The sequence below is a fragment of the Lissotriton helveticus genome, chromosome 8 (genome assembly GCF_964261635.1).
Source record: "Lissotriton helveticus chromosome 8, aLisHel1.1, whole genome shotgun sequence".
Lineage (NCBI taxonomy): Eukaryota > Metazoa > Chordata > Amphibia > Caudata > Salamandridae > Lissotriton > Lissotriton helveticus.
The window spans coordinates 343,670,479-343,689,117 of NC_136069.1; the positions used below are offsets into that span (position 1 = coordinate 343,670,479).

General features: G+C 48.6%; 1 protein-coding gene across 2 annotated transcripts in view; it reads left to right on the top strand.

Annotated features, from left to right (window-relative positions):
- PAN3 (poly(A) specific ribonuclease subunit PAN3) overlaps window positions 1-18,639 on the top strand; it is a 1,108,727-nt gene that overhangs the window by 331,162 nt on the left and 758,926 nt on the right. The gene's annotated exons all lie outside the window — the stretch shown is intronic.

The following is an 18,639-nucleotide window of genomic DNA, read 5'->3' on the forward strand; positions in this document are numbered from 1 at the left end:
CCCACTTAAGTAACTCTTTAAAAATGTCTCAGGCCTCCCTATGCAGCTGGAAGTGCAGTTTTAAACTGCCAATTGGTAACCTGGTAGTGAAAAACTCTTAAATACATTTTCACTACTTTAAGGCTCATCTCTCCCATTGGATAACATTGTTAACTTATATTTAATAAGTGCTATCTTTTGATTGGGAACAGATAGGGAAATCAAGTTTGTACTGAAATTGTAATTTAAAATCCTCTTTAATTGTAAAGTTGGATTTTAAGTTGCAATTCTTAAAATGCCACTTTTAAAAAGTTGCCATCCTCTTGCCCTAACCATCTGGCGCCTGCTGTGTCCTGTGTCCCATGACTGTAAATAGCTTGGCAGCTGGCCTTTGTGTATTTGTCCCAGGCAGTGAGATAAATCAGACAGTGAGACAAAGGGGAACCAGGTGTCGGCAGGATATGCCATCCTGTCACGATGGGTGGGGTGGAGCTGTTCCCTGCTCCACTTACGTTTTAAAGGGCTGCCTCCGGCACACCAACAAAGGGACATGACACCAGATGTTTGTCACCTCCGACTACTTGGAGTCTTAGAAAGGAAAGGGGAGAACTTCCCAGAACCAGATTTGTGAGTAACCAGGATGTTAACCGCGCCCCCCCCCCCCCCCCACACACACACAAGTGTAGCGCCACATATAAGTATTGGACATTCTGAACCACTTTTTAGTACACTCCAGGACCTGTGGACTATAAAAGAAGGACTGCCTTGTTCCCCAGAGGACCATCCTGCTGCTTGAGGCCTGCATTGTTCCTCCGAGGGCTGTTCTTCTACTACCAGAGGACTTACCTGTTGCTTGAGGCCTGCCCTGCTCTCTTTAGAGGAAGACTGTACCTGCTTCCTTCATTCCAGACTAACCTGAGTGACTCCAGGGGTCAGTTGGCTGACCTCCTGTTTTGGCAAGAAGCGCCAGAGGTTTCCCTGCAAGTAGACCTGCTTGAGTATTGCTTGCCACTGCTTGAGTGAATCCCTGACCCCCAAAATCTGCCTCCCCAGGTCCTGTACCCTTGACTGGCATCAGGGGGCACTCCTCTGTGAATAAAAAAGTAATCCTGAAGTTTTGGGTTTTTCGCAACTTTTAACAGACCTGTTTGTGCAAAGACTCTGCTGCCCATGACAACCACCAGCAATGGGAAGCTCTAGTGAACCAGACTCTTTGCGCTACAGCGACTGCAAGTGATGGGCGACTTAAGTGAGATTTGCACTTCATGCTACAGCAGTGACAGTCTGCGATGCCGGACCGGATCTTTGCACTACAGCGACAACTGTCCGTGAAGCTAAGCCTACTGTTCATGCTACAGCAATGACCATCCGCGACGCTCTCCCAGCTCCTTGCTGCCTCATCTACCATGTACTGGACTCTTCGCACCGGACTTTGAGGAACTAACCTGGTCCCTGTATCCAGGCCCACCCTCCATCTCAATCGGCCTGAACTTGACACATCCACTGGTCTAACAAGCACAGAAGGCAAGAGGGACATTGCTAGAGCAATAGTCAAAGAAGGTGCAACAACTTCAGTGGCCACCAGTGGTTGTCTCAAGCACAGGCTTTCGGCAGCTCTGAGGAGCAGCTGAAGACAAAGGAGGCTCGGATCCATATCTTTCCATCCAGAATAGCATGCCAATTGATGGACTCACTTTGCTTGGCAAGCATGTTAATGACTCCTTACAGAATATCAAGGCATATAGTGATAAGGCTAAATTCCGTGGAACCATCCATAATGTTTGCCCTGTTTTTCCAATTTTTGTGGCTCATGTGGATCTCAGACCTATCGAGCCGGCTTCAATCAGTACAGAGGTCACGCCTGTCCATATTACGCTCCAAGACAACCCAGATATGACCTAGGTTGTGCACCCAATACGACCCACAGACAAGTCTGTGGTAGATCTTCAGGTTGAAAAGGAGTGCATCACAAACGCTCTTCCAGGGCAATCAGAAATAAGCTTGACATATTTCAACTGTGTCTTGTAACATCCCCACCTCAGCAGGTAGGGGAGAGAATTTTCCTTTTTGCTCCCAAATGGGGATGCATAATATTGAACAAGAAAACAGGACAGTGGAGACCTGTATTTTAATCACATAGCACACACCGCTATTTTAAAACACTACACGTCTTGAACACCGGAGTCTACCTAATTAGACATAGGTTTCACAGTTTTTCTTTTAGGGTGTCCAATCACTCATGAATAAAGTCTTGGAGTGAGTAGTATTGGCCCCTTTTTAAATGACTAATCACCTTTTAGTATCACTGCACATATAAAAAAAAGAAAAAAATACCCGCTCCACTGTAGACAGGTGTCGAAGCACACCCTGCTGGCACTCGGCCTGCGGGGTGGGACCCCGATGATGAAGCATGTCACCAACTAGGTTGGCGAGTGAGGGGTCTTCTAAAAGGACATGCTATGTCCTGTAAAAAGGTTGGGCACATTGTGCATTATTGCTCTTTAAGTTTTGGTTACAGAGTCTTTCTCTGTTATACCTAGGGGGCACTCCTCCATTTGTTGTTTAAAATACTCGGAAGGGGACCAGGAGTTCCCACCCTACACTAATGTAGAACACCCTTTCTTTTTTTTGTTTTTGAATGACACACTATGGACATCAGAGAGCTGAATAAGTTCTGAAGAAAACAATAACCTTTTGCATGGTAATGCTCCAAGGAACCCTCCTGATGCTCCAGGGAAACAAATATCTCGCGCTCATGGATCTACAGGATTACTATTCCCCCTCCTAATTTAATGGGAGCACAGAAAATATCTGTTATGCAGTGATGGTGGTGGTGGAGCACTCAAGTTAGCACCTCATATATTTACCAATTGCCTAGCTCTGGTTGCTGCTTACCTCGGGTGACAGGGTCACCAACTATACCTGTAATTGGAACTTAGATGACTGGCATGCAACACCTTATCAAAGGACGAGGCAAGTGCTTCGAATGTCGCCTGCATCACAGAGTAAGACTAATATTTTATGTCATCTTCAGACTCTCGCACAAACATACCATTTTTGAGAACGATATTTGGAACACAAGGAGTGAAAACAAAAACTATGCCTTCAATAGAAAGTCTAACAAAACTTCAGCCATGACAAAGACCTTTTCTGTAAAACAGTTGCTCAGTCGGTCACTACAAATCTCTGCTGGACCTGATGTCATCAGGCACACGTTTTATAACCTTCCACAGGCTGAGACCCGTCTAACAAGAACTGGACAGCCAATGGAAGCAAGTTCACAGCATGTGGGATGACATGTTGAGTCGCAAGACTTGTATGCTGGTAGTTCCTTATGATTCCCAATGCTGGGCTTCTGTTCCTCCCTTCTTCCGAGAGAGTGGTGCTCATATTATATGCCTCCATGGAGGGCTGGGGTCCTTGAATGCAGGAACTGTTGACCAAGGAACTTTTGGTCACATGCCAAAAAAAGCTCTGCATCTACATTCTGGAGCTCCTGGCCATAAGAATGGGTCTCCAAGCATTCCTTTTAAGTTTTTCAGATCAATCAGTTCTCAATAGAACTGACAGCACAACATTTATGGCTTACATTGCCAAGCAAGGAGGAACAAGTTCCCGACCTCTGTTAGAAGATCAGCAGTAGAATAGCTGCAGCTACTATGAGATTGGTGCATTTCTCATCACAGGGATGTTGCCATGGCACATCTTCGGATGGCAAATTGGTCAGGTGGACACATTCAATTGAACACCAACAGACTATCACAAATGGGAGCTTCACCAAGACCAAGTGGATTACATCTTCCACATGTTTGCCACCCAGAACAAAATAAAATGCCAGTTTTACACCTGCAGGTTTTGGCAGCTAGGGTCCAAGGGCAATGCCTTTTCGATGAAATGGTTAAAACTTTTTGGGTAAAACTTTCTGCCATTTCCCCTGATCCCTCAGAGCCCTGTGGAAAGCGAAGGTGGACTATTGTACCTTGATTCACATTGCCCCAGCCTGGCCTCGCCAGTACTCATTCACGGACCTCCTTAATCTTTCCGTAGGTCTATCAGTAACATTGCAGATGCATCCCTCTCTCCTTTCCAGGCACAATAGTACATTTTCCACCAAGACCTCCAGTTGTTGAGCTTGATCTCATGGTACCTGATGACCTAGAGTATGCATGTCTGGATCTCAACAGTGTTGAGCCATCCTATCTGAAGCCCGGGCGCCAGCTTTCATAAGAACCAAATAGAGGTGTTTGTCTGATACAATGCCGAATGGTTCCATCCAATGACTAACACCCCACCAAATACTGTGCTGAGCCAGGCCAAAAATGGTCTAAAATACTCTTGTCAGTATCTGTCCATCTGTCTGCAATGTCACAATTTCAGAGAAGGAAGACGACTCAATCACTTCTTTTTCCCACAGATGCTCTTAAAGTAAAGTATGCAGGGTCTTTTAAGAGATTTCCCCCTGGTACAGTGCCCATCCATTTCCTTTCCTGGAAAACAACACTTCTCTTGGTACTTAATTCAGTACAAAGAGTAGGGGAGATGCATGCATTTTCGGTGAAATAACACTTTTTCCATTTCATTAAAGACAAAGTCATCTTATGGACCAATTTAAGTTTATACCCAAAGTTCTTCCTGAATGGGCCTGCTGTGTTCTGTGGTCCTTTTTCCCAAATCCCACAACATCCTCACAGAATACGATTGATATGCACATGTGCATCAAGTTCTACATGGACAAGGCAAAATACATTCACTCCTCTGACTGTTTATATTCTTTGGCTACCCAAGTATAGGCTGACCCATGTCCAAACCGGGTGTCAAATGTTGGCTGCCAAACTACATCACCTTCTGCTACAACAAGTCCAAGCACCCACTCCAAGAACTAGTGAGGGTGCATTCCACCAGCAGCAAGGCTATGACTGCAGCCCTCTACACCCATGTGCCTTTACAAGACACCTGCTGTGGAGCTATCTGGAGGAGCAAGCACATATTCAGGAAGCACCACTGCTCTGACATGAATGTAGAAGCTGAATCAGCAGTGGGACAGACTGTCTTCCGTAAACTGTTTCAGTAAAGATGATCCTGCTTCCTTACATTTATTATGATAGTTCTATACTGTTTCAGATTCAAGAATGTGACTATATGAAAGATTTAATGCTGAAGAAGAAATTAGTTACTTATCTGTAAGGGAAGACGGTGGCAGTGTCTCCCCTGACCCGCTTGGATACCTGTAAGCACTTTGAGATCATTACATTATATGAAAGTGTTTAATTGATGCCTGAAATTACGTTTTAAAACTTGAAAACACTTTAAATTGTATCGCCGCTTATTCTTTTAAAAGTACTCACTATCGCTGCAATCCAGGTGCAAGCAAGGATATTTGGGGCGCATTTAATTTGAGGAAGTATGTGCTTAATTTGCAGCCTGCCCGCCTCGGTCCGACTCAGTAATTAGTACCGTAGAGCGGAGGGCGGACAGGCAGAGACAGACACTTCCGCTTGTACGAGCGGTCAGTGCTCTAGTTGTTTTACAGGAAGGGCTATTTAGCCCTCTCGTCGCTCTGAGCGCGCAGCGGTCGCGCGCAGGTGTGCACCTAAGGGCGCACCTAAGACGAGCCAAAGAGGAGCCTGTCTGCGCCCGTCCGTGACCGGACGTGACCAGGGGCTATGGCTCCTACATCTTTACAGGTCCTTGATGATCATTCTTTGAAAAGGGTGAGTTACTCTTCGAAAGAGTTGTTAGATATATATATAGCCCCTCAGATTGGCTGTGTGAGAAACGAGGGCCTACCGCCGGAGGGACAGTTCTCATGCCGTTATTGTAGGTTTCAAGCCCAATATAGCTGTGACAGCACAGAGTTAAGTTTAGAAATGCCAAATAGAAAAATACATCAAAGGCAATTAGGGTGGAAAAACCTACTTTGTAATGTAAGATCACTATCTAAACATCATATGGAGATTTGGGATCTTATTTCAACTCATGATTCTGACCTCTGCTTTCTTACGGAGACATGGCTTAAACCCCACTCAGTCCCTGTCATTACTCTGGGGATCCCGGGGGGATACTAGATAGCAAGATTAGACCGCCACATTAAGATAGGAGGCGGTGTAGCTATAGTATATAGGAATGATATTACCCTCACTATTCTTGATCAATATTGTACCACAGATCTAGAGATGATGATTTTTAAGATTGGCACCTCTGAAAAGAACAGCTGGAAAGGGGCCTTAGTATACCGTCTCCCTGGTCCCTGCTCCAAATTTTCTATCAGCTTAGTAGAGGCTTTGGCCCCACATGTCGACCCAGGTAAAGATTTCCTTTTGTTGGGGGACTTTAATATCCACAGCGAGTCTAAGGATAGTGTGGAGACCCAATCTCTTTTAACAGACCCTTCGCTGTTAGGCCTCACACAACGTAATACTGGTCCCACCCCCTCTAATAAACCCTCTCTATTACCAGAGAAGAGGAGACAGTGGCGTAAGGTGACTTATGAGACCTTTAAGGAGGCTTTTATCGCATCAAACATAGCGCCCACTGAAAATATTGAGGCAGCCGTACACAAGTATGAGTCAGCTATTCATATAGCTGTGGAGCGTATTGCCCCTATGAAATCCTTTAAACCACGTTTAGCCCAAAAACAAGCAGTTTGGTTTTCAGATCACTTACGAGCCCTCAAAAGATCAGCGAGGAAGTTGGAAAAGACCTGGAGATCATCACATCAGGAAATGGATAGAATGTGCTATTGCAAAAAACACACTTGATGGACAGAATGTAGAACAATGTCATACATTCACCCCAGTACAGAGATCTGGGCCTAAATCCATCGTTTTTTTGCACTCCACACCACCCTGGGTTAGACACTGGCTATATGCAAATCAGCTCTGACCCCGTGCCTCATGGGAACAGTCCAGTCCGAACTACCAAGCCATGTCTTTCCCAGACCGGAATCAAGCATCCAAGGACCGGTTTCTGGCTATCAGCCTTCATCAGCCTGGATAGCTTGACTCCAGTGGTGTGGAGAGCCTGGGACTCACGTCTGAGCATACCCAGCCCACTCGGGGTGAAAATTGCAAAAAACACACTTGATGGACAGAATGTAGAACAATGTCATACATTCACCCCAGTACAGAGATCTGGGCCTAAATCCATCGTTTTTTTGCACTCCACACCACCCTGGGTTAGACACTGGCTATATGCAAATCAGCTCTGACCCTGTGCCTCATGGGAACAGTCCAGTCCGATCTACCAAGCCATGTCTTTCCCAGACCGGAATCAAGCATCCAAGAACCGGTTTCTTTCACCCCGAGTGGGCTGGGTATGCTCAGACGTGAATCCCAGGCTCTCCACACCACTGGAGTCAAGCTATCCAGGTTGATGAAGGCTGATAGCCAGAAACCGGAGTGGGGCCAGTACTATGGAACACTCTCCCTCTTATGTTAAGACAATGTCCTGACCATTTGATGTTTAGGAAAAAGTTGAAAACTTTTTTGTTTAAGGGGTAATATGATTTTTATTCTGCGCTTCAATATTTTCCTTCCTTATGATTTGCTATGCTCATATGTGTTTCTTTGTGTGTCCATGGCGCAGAGATACTCCTCTGGGAGTGGATTCAAGCACGATACAAACCCATAAATAAATAAATAACCCCAGTTTTCTAGCATTGGTATCTTTCATATATTCACATGCAACCCTCCCTTCTCCCTGAAAGAGGCTCACACAATATACGTTCTGAGCTAGTGTGGCCTCTAGGAGTTGCTTCAAATGAGGTGGATGTGCTACTAACCAAAGACTGTTGTTGAGGCCTATGACCATTTTAGCACTGTTTACTGCTGTTTAAGATTACGGGGGATTTCCAATCTGCTGACTAGGAATAATTCAATCCTTTGTATATATTAAAGATACCCACACTGGTGTTACACGTAAGTAACTCATTTCTCTTTGGAGGGTAGTAGTTTCTCCAAAAGATGGGTAATACGCTTTTAAAGTTTTGTCATAAGTGCCACCACAATTTCCCCTAAAAGACTATCCCAAAATTTGAAACGTGTCCCTTCCTTAAGGTCATACGTCTGAACAGTGTAATTCTTGTGAAGTGTTCTTCTACAGAACATTTATGGTCCAGTAAAAGCAGAGGCTGTGACACTGTGCCAAGAGCAGTCTAAAAAAGGTTCCCTCACAGGACCGAGGACTATCAAGTGATGGGAGATCCCTGCAGAAATGTACGATGCCCAGGGAGAACAGGGGTCTGACGTTGGGGAAGTTTCATACGTGGACTTGGTAGAGGTGTCAAAAAGACCTTGTAAAAGATAGAGCCGACACCAAAAACTACACCCATAGAGTAACAGTGGGGCAGATCTGAAGGAATTGGATTTGAAGACATTGAAGCAGTCTTCTTTGCTAAAACATTCCATAATTAAAGGAAAGACTAAGACACAAGAGCTCCACTCATCAAAAACCAAAAGGTACCATAGGAACAAACCTTCATATGTTGACTATGATTGGTTTCAGAGGAAGGAGGAAGAATTGAAGGTGATGGTCATCTTGATCCCGACAAAAGCTGTCTCAACGCTTAGCAAAAAGCGAATCAGTGTTGAAAGGATGAAATACATGGTGTCAAAGCTGAAATGGTGCCTTTAATCCAAAAGAATCATTTACCGCCTGGAATAGAGAAATATAAACCATCTACACAAGACCCGTAGAGTAGAAACAATGGTCTTGCAATTTTCATTATAGTTTTGAAGATGAGGAAAAGGGTCAGTGATCTAATGCTCACAGGACCACCACTTAACAAAGAAAGTAAATAATTGGAGATGTTGGGAAGATAAATGAAAAGGCCAGTAGCCACACAATAGTGCTTCACCGACTTCATTTCCCTCTCAAATAGATATGGCCACCAACAGTGGGAGTAAATAGCAGAGCCGAAGTATCTCTTTGACCAATACAAAAAGAGTGAAGAAAATAATACAAGGGGGTGAGACAATACAAAACACCCTCCTCAAATCTTCAGATATAGGGAGCAGGTAGATATGCATAGGCAACTCCTCATGGACTCATGCCTGATCCAGGGTATCCTACTTCAAACGAGGTCAAAGTTTGTCATAATTATGAATTTCATGGGGGAGAGTCTGTTTGGAGCAACAGTGGATAACTCCATCCAATAGATAGAGGACAAGGATGCAGCAAATACACTATAAGCCTTACAATTCAGGGGATCCTTTAGGTGAGGCACTACTAACAGGAGACCGTTCTTCGGAGGGGGTTTCCAAGCCATCCCACAACAACTACAGAGCTCAGGTGGAGAAGTGTGGCTCAATGGTTAGAGCGGCAGACCCTGATGCAAAGGTCTAGCCCGGGACCAGGGTTCAATTCCCCGCCTCGGCGGGTCTTGGGCTAAAAAATTCCACGGACCTGATAATTCTCGCCTCGGTGCCTATTCCAATCATGGAGTCTCACTCTGCAACTCAGGGCAATAGCTTGCCTAATGTCCACAACGGCCCCCACACCGCTAAGGATGCCTGGCCTCCACCTTGAGGGTGCCCAGGAGTGGACACCTCACAGGGAAAGCTAGGATGGGTTCCACAGCGGTATTCGTCCAAGCGCCTTGAGACCCTTGCGGGTGAGTAGTGTGCTATACAAGTATTAATTTACATTACATTTACATTACTTGGAGACAATATGCTGAGACCAAGCACACAATGCCAGTATCCATCTCCTCAGGGACACTCCTTTTAAATCAGAAATATGGATAAAGGTACCACTAGCTACAGCCACCATGTAATACATCAAAGACGGAGTTCCCAGCATCAAACACCTATTGTGGGCAGGCTTGGTGGCTTCCTCCAGGAATGGAGAATAATTGCATTCAACAAATGGGCTCACTATATCATAAAACACAACCACCAATGTCCATCCTTCATGGCACGCAGTCAGCCCGTCTGAGGCAAGATCTGACACTTTTTGCCAGGGTGATAGGCCATCACCTTGGACAAGTAGGTGCTGCAAATTGTATGGCGGGCTATGCCCTACTGTTCCTGGTGACCCTGCCACCCATGCCACAGTCCCAAGAATGGCTGACAGAGGACCATCTGTCATTGTTGCGATAGCAAGAGTAGTCCCTTTTGGCCAAAGGGGATATAGATAAAGGGCAGACTGCAGAAGTAGGTTGTGGTTGCTATTCACCCTACTTTTTGGTGCTGTAGAAGGATGAGGTCTTTGTCCTAGCCTAGAAATGTTCCCTCAACGCTTTCCTGAGGAAGGACAAGTTCAAGATGCTTACTTCGGCTCAGGTGTTGTCTGTTCACTACCCTAGAGACTGGTTGGAAGCAGTGGACCAGCAGTATAGTTTTCATATTCCCGTCCTGCAGGCCCACAGGCATTTCCTGTGGTTACAATGGCCCACAAGCATTTTAAGTTTGCTGTCCTCCCCTTTGGCCCCACCCATGCCCCCCGAGTATTCACAAAAGTAATGACTATCTTCGGAGGTCAGGGGTCTCTGTCTTCCCCTACCTTGATGTTTTTTTTTATTCTTTATAGTTTCATTTAGCAAAGAAATGTACCACAGTTAACAAAACCATACATGCCAATGATGGACATTATACAGAACGATAGCATTGAGAGGTAATTAAAACTTATGTAGAATGGAGTATATAGGATTGCCTCGGTCTGTGTGTGGCTGTGTATGCTTCGAGGTTTTGAGGCACTGCAGAGGAACATGTGCATGGTGCACAAAAGCGGCTGCGATGAGTCAGAGGTAACTATACGTGTGCAATGCAACCTACCATCCAGGTGACAATGTGTGTGTTATGGCTGCGCCCTCAAGATCCTGCAGGAGACTTAGTCAGTCCTGAGATGTCTGGCCAGTGTGCTGTAAGTAAGCCTGCAAGAGCAGCCAGGGACAAGAGGCTGGTGGTTGTAACTGTGTGTACAATTCGCTAGTGGTATTGCAATAAATTAAGCTTTTAAGCCACTGTGCAAAAGTAGGATCTCTCCCGCCTCCCCAGCATATCGCAACCTCGGGCTTCACCAGGAGAAAAGCAGTAGCAACGAAATGGCGCACTCTCTGCGGGACGTCATGCATGCAACCTAAAGAGCAAACAGGGGGTCAGGGACCTGTGTTAAGTAGGTCATCTAGACTATTTTGGAGAATATATGTCCACCCAATAGCGTTTTATAAGGAGGCACGTCCATGCAAGATGCATAAAGGTAGCATCCATAGCATTGCATTTGGGGCAGGAAGATGAGCGAGAATGATCAATCCTGGCCAAGAGGCAAGGTGTCATATAAGTACGCAATAAAAATTTGAAGTGGAACAGCTTGTGCCTGTGTCTAGGAGATACCAACTTGATCTGTGAGCAACTGCTGCACCAGCCATCGTACGGGTAGGACACTGAATGTTTGCTCCCCACGCCTCACGCACACATTCATCCATAGAAGCAGTGGTTAATTAGTAAAAGACTAAGGTCTGGGGATCTCTACCAGTCCATTTCTCCTGTTAGCGCCGCCTGAAACAAAAGCCATGAAACCCTATGACCAAGGGAGAGGGTGTGATGTAATTGCCAGAGCTGTCGACCTCGGAGCTGGGGAACCGGGTTTGAGTCTTGGCGTTGACTCAACATGCTGTAATTTTCGGCAAATCACTTAATCTCCCTGTGCCTACCAAAAATGAATGTGTCCTTAACTGGTGCTCAGGCGCCGGTGTTGATGATTAAGTGCCAGTGCAGAGCACCGGAAACCACCGGCTTACATTAAGCACTGCATAAAATGGAGTAAGGCAGGCACGGTAGAGCCGAGAGACCTGATGTTCCCTGTCAACCAGTGTAGCGTCAGCAGAACTGCTATCTTGAAACCAAGAAATGGCATGGCCATTCGGTAACAAATCTGCAGTAGTGCTGAGGGCGTACCTATTGAGCAGACGTTTAACAGAAGCACCGCCATCGGGGTGAGCTAACGGTTATCAGCAAGCAGGAGAGCAGAGAAATACAGATGTACCATGCCCAACAAGTGCAGCAGCCAGTGCCAGGCCCAACATGTAGTGGAGAGGGGCTGTATGTCCTTGGGGTCAAGGGGGGGAGGCCCGTGGGTAAAAGCTTACTCAGGGGGGTAGTGTCAGCCATGTCCCAGTCGAGACGTTCACACGTGAGGCAAGCGTCTCTGTGGTACCAATGGTACGCATATTGACATTGTGCTAATAAAATGTACAGTTGGAAAGGGGAACCCCTTAAGCCCCCATGCATATAGTAAAACAAAAGTGAGTCAGCTCACCTGTGGCCGCCCAAACAAGATGTAGGCGCAGACCCCGCAGCGTGGCGGAGAAGACATTGAGAGGGATAGGGATATTGAGGAACCAATCAAGAAATTTGGCCCTACCTTGATGACAGACTACTTAAGGTGGGCTTACTCGAGGCAGTCGTCACCCACCTCCAACTATGGCCATCCTCTTGACATCAATGGGGTTCACTTTCAATGTGCTGAAGTCACAACTTTCTCCTTTGCAGACGCTCCCTTTCGTTTGGAACCATTCTGGACACAGTGCAGTTTCATGCCATTTGCCCGGAAGGGGAGTCCAGGACATTCGGACTATGACTGTGATGTTCCAGCCCTGGTCCTCGATCCCAGTGAGTTTGGCTATAAGGCTGCTGGGTCTAATATGCTTCTTGCATTCTGCTGATCAAGCATGCCATATGGCACATGTGGGCTCTGCAGTCTTAGTGGAAACAACATCAAGGAGACCCCTCCGTGCATGTCCAGATTTTGGAGGAAACTGCAAAGGCTCTGCAATGGTAGCTACAGGACTATGATTTGGCCAGTGGTATTCCTCTTTCCCTTCCTCGCCCAGTGCTGACAGTGGTGGCCAGTACATCGCTTCTGGGCTGGGGCTTCTGTCTGGGAGAGGTGAAGATCAGAGTCCTCTAGTCTCCAGTGGAGTGTTGGCTCCCCTTTAACCTGTTAGAGTTACGAGCCATCCACTTGATGTTGAAAGTCTTTCTGCCATCCTTGCAAGGAAGGTTGGCTCAGGTGTTCATGGACAACACCACTGCCATGTGGTAGTGCAACAAAAAGTGTGATAGGTTTGTGGCCCCTGTTCCAGGAGGCCCTACACTTCTGAACATGATTGGAGCACCAGGCGAGCTACCTGGTTGTACAGCACCTGGTGGGATCTTTGAATGTCAGGGTGTACAAACTCAGCAGTTGATACCTAGGTAATCACAAATGGCATTTGCACCACACATTGCAAGGTCTCTTGGATCGGCTAATCAGTCGACCACAGGAGTGGTGCTGCACCATCTTCAATCAACAGCATCCCTGTTTAGCAATCCCAAATCTCACCTGTGGCCCTTCCAGTGGCTCCAGTTCTTAGGGTCTATACCGGACACCACTTTTCTCTGCGCCTTTCTTACACCTCAGAGGAAGACAAACATTCACAATATGATTACAAGTTTAAGAAAGGTGCGTGAGTTCCAACCCTGAACTTTCTTCCTTTCTACATTCTCCTAGTCACACACATGCTTTTGCAGTTGAGGGTCCTACTGTGGTGCTTCTGCAGGCAAGGGCCACTACAGGGGGTTCTAGCAGACTCCATCCAGATATTCCCCAGTGCTGTGGCAGAATTGGCGTAGTTGGGGAGCGAGGCAAACCTCAACTGTGGGATGAGCTTTTCCCTCCTGCTAATGACTACTGCAGTGATGACTGCCTCAATGTGGTTTTGGGAGCTCACCTGGAGATCAGAGGCCTATTGTGTCCAGAAGAACAGGTTCTTCACATCAACATGTTGAAACTGCGAACAATTTGGCTGGTGCTCAAGGCCTTCCTCCCTTTCATCCAATGTTGATCATTCTAGATTTTGATAGACAACATGACTGCGATGTGTAATGTCAGTAAGCAAGAGGGATTATGGTCTCGCCTCCTTTGTATGGAGGAGTTGTGATTGTGGGTAGTCTTCCAGGGGATCTGTTTAACCTCCTATCTCCTTGTTGGGTCTCTAAATGTCAGAGCCGACAGCCTGAGCCGCCTTCATCTTGCCTAGCATTTTGTTGATACTTTTTTTTTTATTGAGTTGACAAAAGACACCAGCCATTCATCACGACACCATGAGAATACAGGAGTATAATCATCGTTCCGATTGACCCATTTTACAAAGACAATGGATACAATGTGATATACATTTGAATATTCACTGCGAGACTAAACCAGTCCCCCAACCACTTCCCCCAGACCCTTCGGTACTTCTTGGGACAACCGCGTGCCTTAAACATAGTTTTTTTCTTGCGTTGCACACCAGTTGACCCCAGTCCGCCAGAGTCCAATGCTTGGGGGAGCAGGGCACTTCCAGGAGGCCGCTATGTCCCTTTTAGCCACTACCATTGCCGTAGTAAAAAACAGTTTCTCATTTCTAGACCCATCCATCCCGTCGGTGATGCCTAGAATCGTGTGTCGTGTGGGACTCCCCACCCCAGTATTTCCGTGATTTCCCCCTCAAGGTCCCCCCAGAACCATGTCAGGCAGGGACAGGCCCATACCATATGGAAGAAATCCGCTGGTTCATGGCACACCAAGTGCAAGCGGAGGGGGGTCGGGCTAAATCCTGCCCAATGAAGGCATGCAGGGGTCAGGTAGGCTTAATGTAAATAGCATAATTGAACCATACACAGCTTGGCAGAGGTGGGAACCGTCCTGGGGGCCAGAAGGGCAGTCTTCCTCCACCAGTGTGCCCACCCATTCCTCCCATTGAGTACGTATTTGATCTATTGACGTCGGGGTGTTATTGATCAGTGTTCCATAGATGCGGGAGATGCCACCTTTCCCCAGGTCCACCAGCATAATCTGTGCCTCAAGCGGGCTGTGGTCATGAAGCCGTGTGCCTACCGTGAGGTGTGCATGGTACAATTGTAGGTATCTGTAAAATTGCAACCGATGCAGGGATTATCTGATTTGAAGATCCTTGAAGGAACGCATATGGTCGCCTACCCTCACACCTCCCAACTGTGAAATTCCTATAAGGTCCCAGGATTGGAAACCCTGCAGCCTATTAACCTCTTTGAGCCAGGTACCCTGCCAAAGGGGCATGCACTGGGTCAGGGTTTGTGTCCACTTAGTGTGTCGCAGCACAGCCCGCCAGGCCAGCAGCGCGGAGCGCGTCACCTCTGGCAATCGGGACTGAATAGGATCATCATACAGCATGGATTGGACTCTGGTCAGAACCAACACATTTAGCTCAAGCCTGTATGCCGGATCGGACCAGCCCCCATTGAACTAATCGTGTGTGGATAGCAGGTGCATAGCTAGATAGTACAGATATAAATGGGTCATTCCCAGGCCCTCATCAAATGAAAGAATCCTACAGACGTTTAGAGCCAGTCGGCCCTTCCTTTTCCCCAGAGGAACTCCGAGGCCATGCTATTCACTTCTCAAAACCATGACCTCAGGAGGCAGAGGGGGGTGTTTTGAAGAACGTGAAGGAACCTTTGGAGAATCATCATTTTGAAGAGGGAGACACTCCCCATGGGGTTCAGGGGCAACGTCTGCCATTTCTGGAGGTCTGTCTTATCCTTCTTCACTAGAGGAGTAACATTGAGGGCCCAGCTGAGCTCGGGGAATAGTCACCCATATCCCCAGGTATTTAAACAATTGGTGACGGTGGACTGCCAATCATAGCATTCTCTAGATCGGGGGAGAGGGACCAGGACCGACTTGTCGGGGTTCAGCTGGAGGCCAGAGGCTTGCTCAAAGGAATGTATGAAACGGAGATATTGAGGGACGGAACGGGCGGGATCGGCTAGGTAAATGATGACATTGTCTGCGTAAAGAGCGGTCTTGTCAGTCTCAGTGTTGGGCCAGTCCCAACCCTGCATGCGCCCGTATGACCGTATCAGGGGAGTCAAGGGTTCCATCACCAGAGCGAAGAGCAGGGGGGAAAGGGGACACCCCTGCCTAGTTTCCCTGCAGATAGAGAAGGGCTCCGACAAAACCCCATTCACCGGGACACGCGCCCTCGGGGGGGAAGGGGGGGGGTGTATAGAACACGGACCAGACCTCGAAAGCGGGGACCAAAGCCCATCCTGGCGCCAGAAACCCCCCAGTCCACTGAATCGAAGGCTTTCTCGAAGTCCACAAGGAGGATCGCTAGAAAGGGGGTGAGCAAGTGACGGTGGGCCAGGGCCAGTTGCAGCCTCCGGAGACCGTTCCGGGTACCACGTGAGGACAGGAACCCACGTTGGTCTGGTTGAGCCATTGAGGATACGTGGGTCTGACGCTGGGCGAGGACCGTGTAACAGTAGTCCGTACACCGAGACAAGGGTGGCTGAGACTTGGGAAGAACCACTATGGTGGCCATATCCGTCTCAGAAGGGAAGGAACCCTTTTCAGCCACCTCCCGTAACAGACTTGCAAGGTAAGGAATGAGGGTTTGCGATATAGAGAATAATATTGCCGCCCCAATTTCTTATTGTGGGATGGTCTAGGTCCTCCTGGACAATGGAGTCCAGGCAAGGCAGTCGTTCCCAAACCCCAACAAGCCAGAGGGAGAGAGAGAGAGAGAGGCAGAGAGAGGTGGAGTTTTGGCTGCATATAGGTGGTGATGGTATGAGGCGAAGGCGCGAGCCATCTCTGCTGGGGAGCAGCACACCGATCCGTCCTGAGCTATGATTTATGGATTATGCGGTTCGCCCTGGGATAGGTGGCTAGTCTGTGGAGAATTGAGCCATTTTTGTCACCACAGCCATACACCCTGGCTACGGATGAAAGTCAGAGGAGCGTAGCCGCATTCAGTGAAAGCTCCCTAAGCTCCGTACGAATGTGAGCAAGAAGTCTCACCTCCGAGGCGTGTCGAGTCTGAGTGGAGGATTGTTAAAGGTGTAGTGCCTGCACTTCTCGCTCGGTAATTTGCTGCAGCCGCGCTTGCCTCTGGAGCTTGATCTGGCCCTTGGTGACCCCCCTAATTGGGGCCTTGCTAGCCTCCCATAGGGTGCCTGGTGAAGATACCGACCCCTGAGTTCCTGTCCCCCCCCACCCTCCGGAACTCCCTGACCTGAAGGAACCATGCGTTCAACCTCCACGTCTGACGCATTGAAGCGGGACGGGAGCCCGTACTAAGTGTCACTGGGGAGTGGTCAGATATACCTCTAGGGAGGATGGAAACATTCTGAATCATAAGACAATCCGTCGAAGGACCGAATATTGCGTCGTTATGCGCCTGCATGTGATGAGCTGGTGAAGTGTGTGTAAACTGCTTGGGGTGTGGGTGTCAGATACGCCACGCGTCAGAGAGACCTAGTCATTCAGACCAATGCATCAACTGCCTTGCTTGTATGAGTTTACTATGGATCTGAAAGAAACCGGTTAGTGTTAGATTCCTTACCTTAGAATAACCCCAGGCGTCAGACTGGATCCGGAAAGTTTTACGAAGCAGTACCCCTGCGCATCAGTAGGAGTCGTCTGCGTCTCCACGTCTGTCGTCATTGGCGCCGGGATGACATCGTCGGAGTACTGAGATGCCGCCCCACGCGCGCTGACGTCACCATCAGTTCTTCTTTTTTCCGCGCCAGCAAGCGCACATCCGGAAAAAGACGTACTTCTTAGTCACTTTTTGACCAACGTTTTGGATCCTTTTTCGAGTCGGTAGACTCTCGGTGCCGATAGGGATGCCTGGGTTCAAACCTTGTGCCGATTGTAACCGCCTGATGTCGGTTACCGACCCCCACGTCTGTGCCTGTATTGCCTTGGGGCCGACCACGACAAGTCGCTCCCCGACTGCCAGGCCTTGATGTCGAAGGCTAGGCAGGAGTGGTCCCGTAAGCTCCTCGAGCTCCAGCAGTCGGTCCCGTGCTGTTCATTGTCCCGGTCGAGGAGGAGGTCGAAGGACCGGTCGCGGGGCCACAGTCATCGCAGCTCGGCGAGTCGACACCATTCGTTGGACTCCAAGTCCTTAGGTAATAGGCACAAGAAGTTGAAGAGACCACATCGCTCTTCCAACTTCCCCCTACGCTCGCGCGATGCGGCCGGGGTTCGGGCGACTCCGCCAGAGCCGCTGGCGCCACGGCCAGCTCCATACCCACCGGTCCCTGGGCTGAATGCGACGCCGGAGGAGATCTATGCCTTCATCATGGCCATGAGGTCGCTCTCTCCTCTGTTGGGTCCCGCTGTGGCGCCTTCGGGCCCAACGGCGCCGACTGGGAGCCCAAGCGGGCCGGGGACTTCGGCCCGGTGCCGTCGACGACTTTGGTCCCGACGCCGCAGGGCCCCCGCTGCATCCGGGTCGCCGCTGGTCGACCTTACAACCCCTCCTCCGGACCCGACCCCCAGGATGTCGCCCTCCCCAGGACGACGACGCCCCCGGTCCCTCCCTCGGTCCGTATCCGGCGTCGCACCGGCGTAACTGATGCCGCATTCGACGCCGAGAGAAGAGCAATTGTTCTATGATCCGGCCCCATCCCTTGCACCTGACTATCAGGAGATGGGAGGCGAGGAGGATTGGGAGGGGTCTGAGGACCCCCTGGCACGGGAGTGCCAGTCGTATCAGGACTGGGCAGTTGAGCTAGGGGAAGCCAGTGGTCTGGACACTTCGCCCGACACTGGATTTGTCTCCCCTTCTACCATGGCTACGAAGGAGGGGGCTGCTTACAGCGTGGTGTTGACGAGGGCGGCCAAGGTCCTTAAACCGCAGGCATGCTC